This window comes from Diabrotica virgifera, chromosome 8, assembly GCF_917563875.1.
Source record: "Diabrotica virgifera virgifera chromosome 8, PGI_DIABVI_V3a".
Classification (NCBI taxonomy): domain Eukaryota; kingdom Metazoa; phylum Arthropoda; class Insecta; order Coleoptera; family Chrysomelidae; genus Diabrotica; species Diabrotica virgifera.
In genome coordinates this window covers 200325980-200343845 of record NC_065450.1, presented here as the reverse complement: position 1 = coordinate 200343845, position 17866 = coordinate 200325980, and the positions used below count along the sequence as shown (strand labels likewise).

The 17866-nt window shown below is 31.7% G+C and overlaps 2 protein-coding genes across 5 annotated transcripts in view; both read left to right on the top strand.

Annotated features, from left to right (window-relative positions):
• Positions 1–17866, top strand: part of LOC126890563 (cilia- and flagella-associated protein 251-like) — a 438236-nt gene that overhangs the window by 317271 nt on the left and 103099 nt on the right. The window lies entirely within an intron of this gene.
• Positions 1–17866, top strand: part of LOC114328246 (beta-1,4-glucuronyltransferase 1) — a 228063-nt gene that overhangs the window by 182573 nt on the left and 27624 nt on the right. For both annotated transcript variants that reach the window (XM_028277038.2, XM_050659605.1), the window contains exon 3: positions 10514–10644. The gene's annotated coding sequence lies outside the window, so the exon portion shown is untranslated. The remainder of the gene's footprint in view (positions 1–10513; positions 10645–17866) is intronic.

Below are 17866 nucleotides of genomic sequence, written 5' to 3'. Positions count from 1 at the left end.
TGCTTGACGACGGGATATTATCAAAAATTATCGCTGTAATTTTTATTTCTGTAGCTTTCTATTGGTCAGAATCTCCTGTGAATGGAATAATCAGTAGTATTTGCACAAGAGCTCTAAAATTATCGAATTTTTCCCGAGTGACACTTTGACAGAAACACTTACCTTAACTAAAGCCTCGGCTACCAAACTAAGAGTCACGCAGAGAAGAATGGAGCGGTCAATGTTAGGAATAACTCTGCGAGACAAAATCAGAAACGAAGAAATCAGGAGAAGAACAAAGGTGACTGACGTCATCGAGAGGATAGCCAGGTTGAAGTGGAGATGGGCAGGACACGTAGCCAGAATGACAGATGGGCGATGGACGAAGAGGTTATTGGAATGGAGGCCAATAGAAGACAAGAGAAGCGTCGGTCGACCGCCTACAAGATGGACTGACGACTTAAGAAAGGTAAATAAAAACTGGATGAGGGCGGCGCAGGATAGATGGGGTTGGAAACGAGGGGAGGAGGCCTATGTTCAGCAGTGGACTTTTGAGGCTGGATGATGACACTTTGACAGTTTTAATTTCACAACCGAAGGGGAGTGAATTTATGTCAAAGTGTCACGAGGCCAAAAATTCGATAATAATTTTAGAGATCGAGTGCAATTTGCTGCGATTATTTCATGAATAAAACTGTTCAAAACCAAAATTTTATTGTAATTTATTTATGTAAGTACAAATTAGTACAATTAAACACACAGTTGTTATAAATATTTGACGGTTGAAAGTCATCACTTTTATAATTTTTAAAACATTAATTGTCACTGAATGTATTTTTTCGTAGCAACGAAGGGGATCTGACGTAATATACTTGACGACGGGATATTATCAAAAATTATCGGGTATAATATCACAAGAGAGTAAGAATAAATTGAAAATAATGCGACAGTTTTTCGAAAATTTGTTGTCTGGCTATTGCCAATGACAACAAATTTGAGTAAAAAATGAAGCATTATTTTCTTATTTATTCTTACTGTCGTGTGATATTCGTAAGATTATTTTTTAATACGTATATTATGGATATTTTCTTAAATGTGACAGTTGTCAAAACTAGGAAACTGGTTGCCATTAAACAGAAACAATCTACTTAAAAAAATTCTATCGGTAATTTTCTACAGTAGGTAATTCTCAGTATAATTTTAATCTGATTGGACAGAATTAAACACGTGATCAAATATCTTACTATACGATTGAAAGTTAAAATCATTAAAAAATAATCACTTTAATTTTTATTTCTGTAGCTTTCTATTGGTCAGAATCTCCTATGAATGAAATAATCAGTAGTAATTATACGAGAGCTCTAAAATTATCGATTTGTATCCCGAGTGATACTTTGACAGTTTTAATTTCACGACCCGAAGGGGAGTGAAATTATGTCAAAGTGCCACAAGGGCAAAACAAATCGATAATTTTTAAGAGCTCGAAAGTAATTCAGTAAGATTATTTCATGAATAAAACTGTCTTTTTAAATAATTTTAAGTAATATTTTATTGATATCTTCATCTGGATATTTGCTAAACCTGTTTCTTGGTGTTCTGGTGTTCTCTGTGACAAGTTGTAAAACATTAATAGTTATTAATGTCACTGAATGTTCATTTTTGCGTAGTAACGAAGGGCATCTGACGTAATGCTTGACGACGGGATATTATCAAAAATTATCGCTGTAATTTTTATTTCTGTAGCTTTCTATTGGTCGGATACTCCTATGAATGAAATAATCACTAGTAATTACACGAGAGCTCTAAAATTATCGATTTGTATCCCGAGTGATACTTTGACAGTTTTAATTTCACGACCCGAAGGGGAGTAAAATTATGTCAAAGTGTCACAAGGGCAAAACAAATCGATAATTTTTAAGAGCTCGAGAGTAATCCGGTAAGATTATTTCATGAATAAAACTGTCTTTTTAAATCATTTTAACTAATATTTTATTGATATCTTCGCCTGAATATTTCCTAAAGCTGTTTCTTGGTATTATCTGTGACAAGTTGTAAAATATTAATGGTCATTAATGTCATTGAATGTATTTTTCTGTAACAACGAAGGGCATCTGACGTAATACCTGACGACGGGAAATTATTGAAAAAAATTACCGCTGTAATTTTTATTCTGTGGCTTTCTATTGGTCAGAATCTGTATAAATGAAATAATCCGGATTATTTTATATTTTTCGGAGCAGCTTCTGGATTTTTGCAATCTTTTATTTAAAAAGTAGGTGTTTTGAGAAATAGTTTTTCAAGAAGGTATTCTTTCGCAAATATGTTGTGCTTTATTCAACTGTATGCCTTGTCAGATTTCTTCATCCCCTTTTAATAATTTAATTTTGTTCCAACACGTGCCTCTACGTAGAGATAAAGCTCACGTCCTAATATTATAATATCAAAAATCCTTTTATCAATTGGTCGTTCAAGTTAACTAGTTGAATTATATCATATCCTATTTCCTGTTCAAACGGACAGATTCAACTCTAGTGTAGACGTAATAATAAAAGAATTATTGTCGTTAACAGATGATTAAAAATTTAATTTGGCAAGTGAGTGATGTTGATTAGATGGCTCAAGTTTTTTTGTGAAAATAACGGGTGATCAAAACTACGAGGGTGTACGTTTTGGTATTTTTTAAAAAGTGGTTTAAGATCGATAATGGAAGGAGACAAGCAAATACGTGTGCACCACTCAAACAAAAGAAAGTAGTATTTAAAACCTATGTGCTACAAGAGAAAAATATAAGAGATCTTTCCCGAGGACGCTTACATAAACTCGCAGCCAATTAGTCCAGAAAGCCACTGCTCATCCGCTAGGAAAAATATTCCGATTCGGATTTTTTGCACAATCTTACTCAAAAAGGACCCCTTTTTACAAATTTGCATGTTGCCAGGACCAAAAGTGGGTCAACAATTTTTTAAACGTTTTTTTTTGTTTTTTCCTAAAATAATTTTTTTTGCATGGAAAAAAGTTTTTTTGAGTTTTTTTAATCATTCCAAACAGAAAAGGTCTTTAGTGACTTTTCTCTAAAAATGATTTTTTGACATATAAGCGATTAAAAATTGAAAAATTGCAAAATTGGCCATTTTTAACTCTCAAAAACTATGTGAAAAACTGAAAATTTGAATGTTGCCAAAGGTAGGTAGATATTCTTTAAACATCGATTGATGAAATCCCGAAGAGTTTTTTGCAATACAATATTCAAAACTCCTTTGTTTTTTAATTGATAATCAAGCGTGGGCGACACTTTTTTCCACCGTTGCATGTGTATACAGTATGGTGCAAATGAAAGGAATAAATTCGTTTTTTCGTAAACCGGCGATTTTAAGGAAAATCCCGAAACAGGTCGATTTTTATTTTTAAGTTATGATATTGTGGCATATATGGTATACTAGTGACGTTATCCATCTGGACGTGATGACGTAATTGATGATTTTTTTTAAGTGAGAATAGGGGTCGTGTGCTAGCTCATTTGAAAGGTTCTCTATTCAGTAATATAAACATTTACATAATTATTTATACAGGCTGTCCAAAAAAAAGTTTTTAATTAAATTATTTGAAAAAAGAAGAATGTATGTAATTTATTTAATTCAAAATACATTTTACTGTTACGCGAACACTAAAAAATAATAAACATTGCTTTTCGATTAAATTCAATGTTCAAGCCAGCCACCTGCCTCTTGGAAGTTTGACCATTTAATTTAAGCGAAAAGCAATGTTTATTTGTGAAATTAACTTTGTTTTCTGATTTTTGAAAGCAGTAAAATGTATTTTGAATTAAATAAATTACATACATTCTTCTTTTTTTGTCAAATAATTTAATTTAATAAAAATTTTTTGGACACCCTGTATAAATAATTATGTAAATGTTTATATTACTGAATAAAAAATTGAAGAACCTTTCAAATGAGCTAGCACACGACCCCTATTTTTATTTAAAAAAATCATCGATTACGTCATCACGTCCAGATGGATGACGTCACCTAGTATACCATACATGCAACAATATCATAACTTAAAAATAAAAATCGACCTGTTTCGAAAGTTTTCCTTAAAGTCGCCGGTTTACGAAAAAACGAATTTATTCCTTTCATTTGCACCATACTGTATACACATGCAACGCTGGAAAATAGTGTCGCGCACGCTTGATTAGCAATTAAAAAACGAAAGAGTTTTGAATACTGCATTGCAAAAAATTCTTCGGGATTTCATCAATCGATGTTTAAAGAATATCTACCTACCTTGGCAACATTCAAATTTTCAGTTTTTCACATAGTTTTTGAGGGTTAAAAATGGCCGATTTCGCAATTTTTCAATTCTTAATCGCTTATATGTCAAAAACTATCATTTTTAGAGAAAAGTGACTAAAGACCTTTTCTGTTTGGAATGATCCAAAAAAACCTAAAAAAAACTTTTTTCCATGCAAAAAAAATAATTTTAAGAAAAAACAAAAAAAGACGTTTAAAATTTGACCACCTTTTGGTCCTAGCCACACGCAAATTTGTCCTTTTTGAGTAAGATTGTGCAAAAAATCCGAATCAGAATATTTTTCCTAGCGGATGCGCAGTGGCTTTCTGGACTAAAAGGCCTTTTTTATTTCGAATGATCCAAAAAATCTAAAATAATATCTGTCAGGTCAAAAATTTTTTTAAATAGGCTTGTAAATAGAAATAACAATTAAAATAATCTAAGATCGTAATTTTTGAACAAAATACAAAAAAAATATATCCCTCGTATCTAAGAAGTTCCAACGTAATCGTAATATACAGAACTAACACCATTAGAATCATCATTACCTCTAATTGGATACCAGCTGCGTTTTGTTTTCCCCTTTTTAGTAGCGATAATTGGAAAATAGGAGCAAATCATTAAAAATAACTGAAATTCCGACAAGCGTCGGCCTAACAAGATTTTTATTTATTTTACATATTTTGAGATTTCGCGTAATTACTAGAAAAGAAAATACCGCGGCTGTTTTAGTTCAGTTTGTTTGTTGTTACATTTAACATGTGTGGTCGATGACGTAGATCGAAAAACCTGCATAGGCGTGAATCACAAAACAATCTGAATACATAATATAATTTTTTATCAGATAAATTATATATCACATAAAACTAATTTTACTACGGTAAAATTCAAGTTTTACTTAGTGTATTTGAACACTGTAATGTTAAATGCACCTGAACCATGATCGAAGTTGCAGAACTTCTCAAAAAACACGGAAAACGGTCAACAGAAAGGAAACATTGGGTGAACAAAACTAGCGAGATGAAAGGAGAATGATTAAGAGAAATTTTATTTTTTAAATTGAAAAAAAAGACAATTTTTAAATATTTTTGAAGAAAAAACATTTATGGTCATATTTTTTTTATACATTGTTAAATAGGTTTCAAGGTATAGAGAAAAATAATTGTTTGGCACTTTTATTTGTTTTTCACCACTGCAGAAAGCGACTTTTAAAAGATGCATTTTAATTTGGGAGACCCTTGGTTTACTGAGAATGGTGTGGTAGATTTTGAGCAAAAACTTCTTATTGGTCAAGAACAACAAGATACCAACAATAGCGCAGTAAAGAACAGATCATTGACAATATCATACAGATTATACAAACAAATGAACACCAAATAACACACAAAAACAATAACAATTTGATATCTCTATGACCCAAAGGTAACAACCCTAATAACATCAAACATTCCATGTATGTTCCTAGAATGTACACACAGGACATTGAAAACATTCCTGGAATGTCCTCAAAAGCATAATAACGTCCCCTTAATGTCCCAGGAAAGTCCTGTGTCAGCATTTTAAATATTTCTTGAGTGTCTTGTTGGAACATTCCATGAATGTTTACGAATGTTCTTTGGACATTCACAGTATATTTTTTAGACATTCCCTGGATATAGTCACTGATGTGACATAATACCTCCGATTTGTTTTTTCATGAGTTTTGTAAGAGAGACTAAAAACCTTTTTTTACAGTCGCCTCCTGTTTTCATATGATATTTTTTGACATGTTTTGTAGTAAATTCAACTATCTATTTACTACAAACCATGTCAAAATTTACATGTAAAAACAGGAGATGACCCTAAAAATGGTTTTTCGTCTCCTACAAAATTCATTAAAGAGCAAATAGGAGGTATTGTCACATCACCGACGATATACCAGAAGTATATGTGGCCATACCAAATAATACATCCTTAATAAATATAAACATTTTTATTGCACAAAATCTTGTCATATATTTTTTTCCATAATCATCACTACGATGATGTGTATTGAATTGTACATTACAATTACAATCTGGTCATAACTGACCAATGAGCAATTTTAATTTAACCTAACTTACGTCTGTTCCTTAAAATGAAGAGCTTACCCCATAGCGTTTCTTATCTAATCTAACAAGATGTATTCAACATACACAGGCACACAAGCACTATGCTCTGCTTTTCACTATCACCTATCACTCAAACTAGTTCAAAAGGCTTTGTCCTCTTCAAGCTTCTAGTTTGCCCAGTAGTATCGAGGAGCATGATTTTCTCAATATTCTCGTACTTACGAAGTTGTTGCTCGCGACTTCCTGCCATCTTCTTGATGATTATATCCAGGTTCCATTTCTAGGTCCTTATGGAGATCACTGTTTGTAATATACCAAGGAGCATCTACAATATTTCTCGGTATTTTGTTCTGGAATCTTTGTATAATTTTTATATTATTTTCTCTAGTACACCCCCATAATGGGCATCCATGAGTCCATACAGGTCTTAATATTTGTCTATAAAGTAATAACTTATTATGCATCCACAATGTGGAGTTTCTTCCAACACTAGCCAATACACTTTTTATATCTTTATTTTGCTTTCATAACCACAGCCACAGCCACAAGACTATACGTTTCCTTCCTGTTTTTTTTTTGTAGACCACTTTCAGCTGATTCTAAAAAAAATTAAAATGAATGGTAATTTTTCTATTCTTTACAATTATTAAAAATCAAATAAATAGGTACTATTTACAGGTAATAATATGCATAAATAATTCGTTTCATAAAGAATAAAGAAAATTGAAAACGGATTTTATAATACTTACATAATTGTTTAAACAAAAGAGATCCAGCCAGAGCCAAACTAAACAGACAGAACAGCAAAAAAAGCCACTAATTTCCATTTTCCATTCAATCTTCAATCAGAAATTTTTAGGTTATCAGGAAATGTGATGACCACGCGACCCTACATAGATACATGCTCGGCAAATTTGAAAATGAACGCAAATTGAATAGTAAATGGCCTCTCTTAAAATATAGGATATTTGTAGTATGTTCATAGAATGTCTTGTGGTAACATTCCACCAATAACTTAATCAGACGTTCACCGAATGTTCCTTGAATGTCCAGGACATTCAAATATTATTAGAACTTTGATAGTACATTCCTGGAATGTTTTGTGTTGTTAGGGAACATCATCCTTAAACAATTTTTTTTCAACCACATTCTTGCTGTTGCCTATAAATAACATATAGGCAGTCTAACATCTAGACAAGTTTTGAAAAGACATACATAACCTAATAATCCAAGTTATACAGTCTTCCCAGGATTTTTAGAATAATCTTTTTTTGAGAACGTTTTCCGGAGTGGAAATCGTCAAATATTAGTTAATTAAAAATGTTATTTTCATTCATCATCATCATCATCATCATCCTTATCCTCCTCCAGCCCTTTGCGTCAACTGCTGGACATAGGCCTCCCTCATTTTTGTCCATTGTGCTCTATTTTGAGCACTTTGCATCCAATTTCTTGACATTTTCTTGAGATCGTCAGTCCAACGAGTAGGTGGTCTTCCTCTTCTTCTTTTGTCTAATCTCGGCCTCCACTCAAGTAATCTCTTCGTCCACCTCTTATCACTGATTCGGGCGACGTGTCCGGCCCAGTTCCATTTCAGGGTGGCAATTCGGGAAATTACATCGGTAACTCCTGTTCTTCGTCTTTAGTCCCCATTTCTAACTCAGTCACGAAGCGATATACTCAGCATTGACCTTTCCCATTTTCCTCTGAGCTATTTGCAGCATTTTAGAAGTTGTAGCTGTCATTGTCAAAGTTTCGGCACCATAAGTCATCACAGGCAACAGACATTGGTCAAATGTTTTACGTTTTAAAGTTACGTTTTTCAAACGTAAAACGATAAACATTTTCATTACATCAATAATAATTGTGTCTCAATCTCATATACATAAATATAATACTTAAAATAGAAATCTAGTATAATTCCATCATTAAAAAAATTGTTGACAAAATTGCATACATCATTAAACTGTTATTGATTTTTCTAAAGAAGTAAACTGAAATATTGCCCTTACTTTCGACAACTCAATAATTTATACCTACTTCTAAAAATGAAGTCTAGTCGATCATTGTCTTGAATAAACAACGACTAAGTAATTTATTTTCTTTCAGAACACCTGTGTATAGACATAAAATCGATTCAACACATTTGAGGCTTTAATAAAAGCGTGTAATCAACCTTGTAATCATGTAAACAATAACGAAAACAACAGGAGCAAATGGGAACTATCTAAAAATAGGTTTTGATAATAAATAAAACAGATTGTCATGCACGATGAATCATTTTTTCGTTATACGAAATTTAATACGTCTACCAACGTCAATAATAACATAAACTGGAATATTATGTAAATATCTCGAATAAAAGTTGAAGAAATCAATATGAATCAGATCTGGAGTTCATGTAGGCTTATTTGTTAACATAGATGTTAGATTTTGTTGATTTTTTTATACTTAAAGATGTTTTAATGGAATATCTTCAAGAAAACGATCAAGAATAAAGATAAGAAGTGACAGTAAATGAGGTAAACAGAAGATTAAAGGAACTAAATAATAATAAAAACGAAGGATAAAGCTGACATATCTACAGATTTCTGACTCAAGGCATAGGCTTTAAGGATTATCTGATATTCCTAACAAAACATAGCAAAGGAGGTAAGTAAAACCTTCACTTTTTTGAGACTTTAATCACCCTTGTTATTTTCCTAATCAAGTCGTTCTTGATCCCGTCCCTTTTAGTCTCACCCAAAATCAATCGTAACATTTTCATTACTACTACCTCCATCTTCTTTTCCTGAACCCCTTTATGGACCAAGAGCTAGCAACGTCGGAAAAAATATTTTAAGACAACTGGTTCTTTAATATATTATTCCCTATGCTTCCTCGAACACCGTACCGGCCATCTGGCTGCTGATACAGGTTGCGTTCATTACTGCGCAGCACATTTGTACAGGTAAACATATCGAATTTAAAATTATTGTAAGACGAAAAATTATTTTGTCATTACTTTTTAAACATTATTAGAAATATGAACTGTAATTGCCAGACATTTTTGTGGTTCAAAAAGTAATGACAAAAAAATATTTCGTCCTAAAATAATTTAAATTCAATATACAGGGTGATTGATGAGTGTGATAAAGCTCAGTACATCCGCTATAGTAATAGATAGCAATAAAAGTTGATAACAAAAATTGTAGCCAACTTTCCGCTTTACATTACGAAATTAGTTAGAATGTTACAGGGTGTTCGATAACATAGTGGCAAACCAATGGTTTAAATCTGGAGATCCTTTGGCCCTGTTTACGTCCATAAATGTCTGGTGTAGCTTAAGGTACCTATTTATTTTTTATACAAATATCGTTTCTTTGGAGTTCTTGACGGTTTATATATTATACCTATACATAATCGATAAAAGTAAATATTCAACTTCTTCGAAGTTCTTACTTGCATGCAATATCAATATTTAAACATCGATAATCTCAGACAGTTAAATAAGTAATTAACAATCCGTGCAAATACTACAATAATTACATTTAAATAAAACACATCAAATCGTTTAATACTTAAGGTCATTTTGGTATTCACAGACTGTAAAAAAGATGTAAAACTGAATATGATGATTTGTTTGACGAGTTTTATTTGAACGTTTAATTTTTTTAGTTTACAAACTGAATACACAATTTGATATTATTGTTATCCACATTGTTTCCTACGACGCACTGATCGTGAGCTCGTGAGCTGCAAATACAACGAATAATTTGAATGATTTTTGAAGTGAAAACTTATATCGTTGATTGAAATATGAATATCCCCAATACATCAATCAACGCTTATATAGAGGCAGGTTTGAAAAAAATATACTCTTTTATATAGATGGAGAAAAATTTTAAGTCAGCATTTTATAAAATGTCATGTAAGTTGCACAGATTTGGCACTAATGATCCGTCTGTATGATCCATTTGAAGAAAAAGTTCTGGAGCTTTGAAATTTGGTACATAGATTCTTTTATTGCTATGAGGAATAACCCTATTGAGCTTGGAGTAAATAGTAGACCTCTTCGCTATTTTGGGCTAGTGTAAACGTTTCCAATAATTGTGATATATCTTTTAATCCAGATTTTTGTTTTCAATATTAATTTGTACTTTTTGTTGCAGGAGAGAGAAACTATGACAGCGATATCTTCGTGAGAAACTTCTTCATGAAGGGCATACGGCTAACTCAATGGGCTTTTTAAAACCTACCAACCATTTCCGATCAAGGCCACCAGGAAGAAAAAAGTAGCCCAGTGAGTATATTGACACTTATTCAGTGTAGACAGTATATTAATATTAATATTTATTCTATTATATTATCTGTCTGGTGTTCAACATCTCCTTACGCTCAATATCTATTATCTGTCTGGTGTTCAATATCTCCTTACGCATCCTTTTCCTTCTTCTTCTTCTTTAGGTGCCGTTGTCCGTATTCAGACGTTGGCCATCATCATGTTTACAAGTTCCTGAAAACTTTCTCTATAGGCTGCTACGCGAAATAATTCTTCTACTGTGGAACCACACCATTGTCTAATATTACGCAACCATGAAAGTTTCTTTCGACCAATCCATATCTTTCCCTCCACTTTTCCTTGTATTATAAGGTGAAGTAGATGGTATTTAGGTCCTCTAATTATATGGTCGAGCCGAAGTATTGTGTTTTTCTCCCCTTTATGATGTTTATGAGCAAACGTTCTGAATTCATCATTTGGAGATCATCTTCCTTGGAAGTGTGAGAAACCCACGATATCTTTAGGATTCGTCGATTGCACCACAATTCGAATGCTTCTAATTTGTTTAGCATTGTGGTTTTTAACGTCCATGTCTCACAACCATACAATAAGATAGACCATACATAACATTTCAAATTCAAATTCAAAATATCTTTTATTAAAAAAATTGTAAACAACACACTTAAAGCAAATTGCCACAATTGAATAATAAAGAAGTGTCTAATATAAATATGTACATACAAAATTACAATTACAACTACTAATAAGTTAAAATGTGTGATTTAAAAACTCATACACAGAATATGGTTCTAAATCCAATAAAATGCTTTTTATTTCAGTTCTAAATATATTAAAATTCTGTTGCAATTTAATTCTAACAGGTAATTTGTTAAAAAATTTTATACACGAATATGTAGGTCCTCTCTCTGTTGCGACTAGCCTATGTATAGGGAAATTGAGCACTACATACCTAGTGGGTATGCTGTGTTTTGGCTCAGAATGTGTAAACCTATCCCTATTCTTGAACAGGAACAGTAAACACTCATATACAGGGTGAGTTTTTAGTGCGGGATCGGTCGATAACTCCATTATGGTATAAAATATCGAGAAAAGTTATTTAAAAAAAATGTAGGCAATGATATTCTCCACGCTTGGAAAATATGTCCATTTCTACAGGGTGATCAGTAACTGCCTGGTATATCAAACATATAATTTTTTAAATGGGACACCCTATATATTTTTTCATATTTATATTCCCCTCATAATTCTTGTTCATATAATATATGGTTTTGCATTACTATACAGAGTATTTAACAAGTTATGACCATTTTTATTTCGAAATCACTATGAGATTAACACCCTGTATATAAAGAAGTAATTTGTAGACAATAATTTGTTTTATGTAATAAGATAAACAATATACTGTAGTTTTTAAATTAAGTCCAATTCACATCATTGACGAATATTTGTATACAGGGTGAACTACAAAACCAAATTACGATTTTCTCTATTTTTTTAAATGGATCACCCTATATTTTATTTTTCAACATTATTGTATTTAATGTACTCTTTCATTTTTATATAGCATTCCCTATATCTAAACTGATTACTTTCCGAGATATTTTTAGTTTTCTTCAAATTTCGGGACTACGTTCAATTTTTCTAGTAGAAATAAGTTAGTATTGAGTGATAATTAAACAAAATTATTTTTATTAGATAAATAACTAACACAAAATATAAACCATAGCAATATGCAGTGAATATACCAATAAATGTGATATTAAGAAATTATCATATTTCCCTAATAGACAAGAATCGTAAAATTCCTACAAAAAAAACTTTGTATTGTATATAATAATATAACAAGATTATTTTTATTCAATAAATAACTTACATGAAACATAAATCAAAACAATATACAACTGATGTAACAGTTTTTAGATTAGTATATCAACAGCATTCTAAGCCAAGAATTTTTTAGTAGAACATTCATTTTTATGAGCACTTTTAAACTACAAAACAAAATTACGATTTTCTCAATTTTTTTTAAATAGATCACCCTATATTTTATTTTTTTTTTAAATATTGTATTTACGATACTCTTTCATTTTTATATAGCATCTCCTATACCTAAACTTATTAGTTTCTGAGATATTTTTAGTTTTCTTCATTTGCCGGGAATACATTCAAATCTTATAAATATAAATAACTTACATAACAAATAAGTATTACGTAATAATATAACAAATATTCTCATTCAATAAATAACTAACAAAAAAATAATAAACCATAACAAAATTTAATGAATGTACCAATTAATGTGATGTTAGGATACAAGTCTAAAATAAATGTTGAAAATGACCACTTTCAACGACTATGCAATTTTGTAACCGATATTCAAATGACCGAGCCACATTTCTAACATTTTTGTAAGTCAATATTATTAAAAGCTTCTTTTATTCTATTTTTCATATCATCAAGCGTTGTTGGATGCTTCTGGTATACAAGGTTTTTTATATAGCCCCACTTGAAAAAAATCAATTTTGGAAAAACTGGAGCACCGTCGTATAAAAACCTCAACCGTCAAAAAATGTGGACCAATCATATAATCTGTAAACATTTATAGATCACCTAGTTTGAGTGTTAACAAAGTAGGGATTTCTTGATGCATACTAATGAAATTTAATATGAAAATTATATTATTAATAACTGCGGGTCACAATCTGCAATTAGGAATGTGTTCCTTAAAACTTCTTGGCTTAAAATGCTGTTGATATAATAATCTAAAAACTATTAAATTAGTTGTATATTGTTTTGATTTATGTTTTGTGTGAGTTGTTTATTAAATAAAAATAATCTTGTAATTTTATTATACACAAGATACCTACCTATATTTTTTTTGTAGGAATTGTATGATTCTTGTATATTATGGAAATATGATAATTCCTTAATATCACATTTATTGATACATTCATTGCATATTGCTATGGTTTATATTTTGTGTTAGTTATTTATTGAATACAAATAATTTTGTTTAATTATCATTCAATACCAACTTATTTCTACTAGAAAAATTGAATGTATTCCCGAAAGTTGAAGAAAACTAAAAATATCTCCGAAAGTAATAAGTTTAGATATAGGGAATGCTATATAAAAATGAAAGAGTATAATAAATACAATATTTTTGAAAAATAAAATATAGGGTGATCCATTTAAAAAAATAGAGAAAATCGTAATTTGGTTTTGTAGTTCACCCTGTATACAAACATTCGTCAATGATTTCAATTGGACTTAATTTAAAAACTACAGTATATTACTTATCTTACTACATAAAACAAATTATTGTCTATGAATTACTTCTTTATATACAGGGTGTTAATCTCATAGGGATTTCGAAATAAAAATGGTCATAACTTGTTAAATACTCTGTATAGTAATGCAAAACCCTATATTATATGAACAAGAATTATGAGGGGAATATAAATATGAAAAAATATATAGGGTGTCCCATTTAAAAAATTATATGTTTGATATACCACGCTGTTATTGATCACCCTGTAGAAATGGACATATTTTCCAAGCGTGGAGAATATCATTGCCTACATTTTTTCTAAATAACTTTTTTCGATATTCTACACCGTAATGGAATTATCGACCGATCCCGCACTAAAAACTCACCCTGTATATATAAAGCCTTGCCATCGTTAATAATCCTAACTCCTTAAATTTTCCCCTACAAGTCCTTCGAGCTTTTATCTTGAGCATTATTCTTATTGCTCTCTTCTGAGCAATGAACTTTATCAACATCAGATCCTCCGCCCCAGAAAATAATACCATATCTGAGCACTGAGTAGATGTTCGCAAAATAAACTGTCTTAAGGTGTTGTAAATTCAAATACTTAGACATTACTCGTAATGAATAACATGCCGTGTTGATTATTTTGCGAACAACACACAGATGCTCTGACCAATTCAGATGTTGATCTATGAATATACCCAAGAATTTTGTATTTGTTGATAATACAACAGTTTGATCATCCAATTCAATCTCCTCTGGAATGATCTCATTATTTTGCTTTGTGTGAAAACAAACACAGTTAGTCTTCTCGGTATTTAAAACCAATTTATTTTTTGAGAACCAATTCTGAGCTGTTTTTAAGTGATCTGAAGAAATACTCAAAAGATCCTCAAACGTTGATGCTAATGTTAATAAGTTTGCATCATCTGCAAAATTTACAAGGTGAGACTCACTGCTCAGTATTTCGCTACCCAGATGTAGAAAACAAAAAGAAGTGGTCCCATGACACTGCCCTGAGCAATACCACGTTGTAAATTCCCTTCTTCTGAAGAAAACTGTTGTCCTTCTCGAGTTATAATAACTTTTTGTCGTCTTTCGGTGAGGAAATCTCTTATCCAGTCCGGAGCAGGGCCACGAATTCCATATCTTTCTAGTTTGTCGATCAAAATATGATGATCTATGCTGTCAAACGCTTTTGATAAGTCCAGGAACATTCCCAAGGAAATCTTCCCGTTCTCCCATCCATTCAAAATCTTATCCACGAATTCGTATGTAGCTGTTTCAAGAGACCTTTCCTTGAGATACCCATGTTGTGACTCAGCAATTAGGTGGTCATTATTGAAAAACGTTATAAGTCTTGTGCACATTGCTATTTCGAAAAATTTTGAAAATGTCGGTAGTAAACTGATGGGTCTATAATTTTCCAATTTGGTTTTATCTCCCTTTTTATGTAAAGGTTTCACTAGGGCTAACTTTAGTTGGTTAGGGAAAATACCATACTTAAAAGAGTTATTAATAATGTGGCACAATGGTTCTGCAATCTCTTCTGCACAATGTTTCAACAGATTCGCTGAGATCCCATCATAACCTGCACTTTTTTTGAAGTGAAAACTTCGTTAGGGACGTTGTGCGATTTTTGGATAGGGGAAAAAGCATTGAATTCGCGACCGTCATCACGACCTTGATTTATCGTCATCGTGACCGTCATCGCGACCGTCATCGCGACCGTCATCGCTTATGCTTATCTTCTGAAAAGACAATAATTATATTTTTGAAGGGATTAAGCCACAATTGGTTGTAATAATAATTATATTTTTATATTAACCTAAGGTGATATATATTTACATGGAAATCCAACATCAGTTAATTTTCAAATTTTGGCTTTTTTGAGAACGATTTCCTGATTGGAAGTCGAAACGTCAAAAACTATCAAAAATGTAATTATCATTACAGCCAATAATTGTGGCTTAACTCAATCAAAAATAGCATCGTCAACATAAGAATGTTAAATAATCAATAAAATGATGATATTAAAATTCTACATTAAAAAAAAATGGCCCGATTTTCGTTGAAAATCCCGGATTTTAGATACTTTTTTCAGCTTTGTACCGAATTTGACAGAATTGGAGTTGGTCACACTACTTATGCTATATATTATGTGTATGTATATACAAATTGTGTAGAGGCATTTAAATTTAAAATAAATGTAAAACCTATTTTAAAAAGGATTGATTTCGCGACCATCATCGTGCCGTCATCGCGTCGACGAAATAAATTTTGTACATATATAGGTATATTATGTGTATATATATATATATATATATATATATATATATATATATAAATTGTATAGAAGTATTTAAATTTAAAATAAATGTAAAACCTATTTTAGGATGGGGAAAAATGATTTATTTCGCGACCGTCATCTCTTCGGCGAAATAAATTTTGTACGTATCTATATTATGAGTATATACCTATACATAAATTTTATAAAAGTGTTTAAATTTAAAATAAATGTAAAATATATTTTGGGATGCGGAAAAAAGATTGATTTCACGACCGTCATCTCGACCGTCATCGCTTCGACGGAATAAATTTTGTACGTGTATTATTATAATGTACGTATAATAATACTAATATTATTGAAGTGAAAACTTCTTTAGGGACGTTGTCCACTTTTTAGATGGGGAAAAATATTGAATTAGCGACCGTCATCGCCTTGGCGAAATTAAGTTTCGAAGTGAAAACTTTTTAAGGGACGTTGTGCACTTTTTAGATGGGGAAAACGTGTTGAATTAGCGACCGCTATTGCTTCTGCGAAATAAATTTTTGAAGTGAAAACTTCTTTAGCGCCGTTGTACACTTTTTAGATAGGCAAAAATATTGAATTAGCGACCGTCATCGCGACCGTCATTGCTTCGACGAAATAATTTTGTGAAGTGAAAACTTCTTTAGGGACGTTTTGGTCTTTTTAGATGTGGAAAAAGTATTGAATTAGCAACCGTCATAGCGACCGTCATTGCTTCGACGAAATACATTTTTGAAGTGAACACTTCTTTAACGACTTTGTGCACTTTTTAGATGGGGAATAATTGTTCTATTAGCGACCGTCATCGCTTCGGCGAAATAAATTTTTAAATGAAAATTTCTTAGGGACGTTGTGCACTTTTTAGATGTGGAAAAAGTTTTAAATTAGCGACCGGTATTTGTTCGACGAAATAAATTTTTGAAGTGAAAACTTTTTTAGGGACGTTGTGCACTTTTAAGATGGGCAAAGAGTGTTGAATTAGCGACCGTCATCGCTTCGGCGAAATAAATTTTTGAAGTGAAAACTTCTTTAGGGACGTTGTGCACTTTTTGGATGGGAGAAAGTATTAAATTAACAACCGTCATCGCGTCCATCATCGCTTCGACGAAATAAATATTTGAAGTGAAAACTTCTTGAGGAACGTTTTGCACGTTTTCGATGGGAAAAAAGTATTAAATTAGCGACCATCATTGCCTCGACGAATTAAATCTTTGAAGTGAAATCTTCTTTATGGACGTTGTGCCCTTTTCAGATGGAGAAAAATATTGAATTATCGACCGCCATCGCGACCGTCATTGCTTCGACGAAATAAATTTTTGAAGCGAAACCTTTTTTAGGGAAGTTATACACTTCTTATATGGAGAAAAAGTGTTGAATTCGCCATCGCTTCGGCGAAATCAATTTTTCAAATGAAAACTTCCTTAGGGACCTTGTGCACTTTTTGGATGGGAAAGAGGTATTGAATTAGCAACCGTTATTGCTTCGACGAAATAAATTTTTGAAGTGAAATCTTCTTTAGGTAGGTATTACGTTGTGCCCTTTTTCGATGGAGAATAATATTGAATTATCGACCGTCATCGCGACCGTCATTGCTTCGACGAAATAAATTTTTAAAGCGAAAACTTTTTTAGGGACGT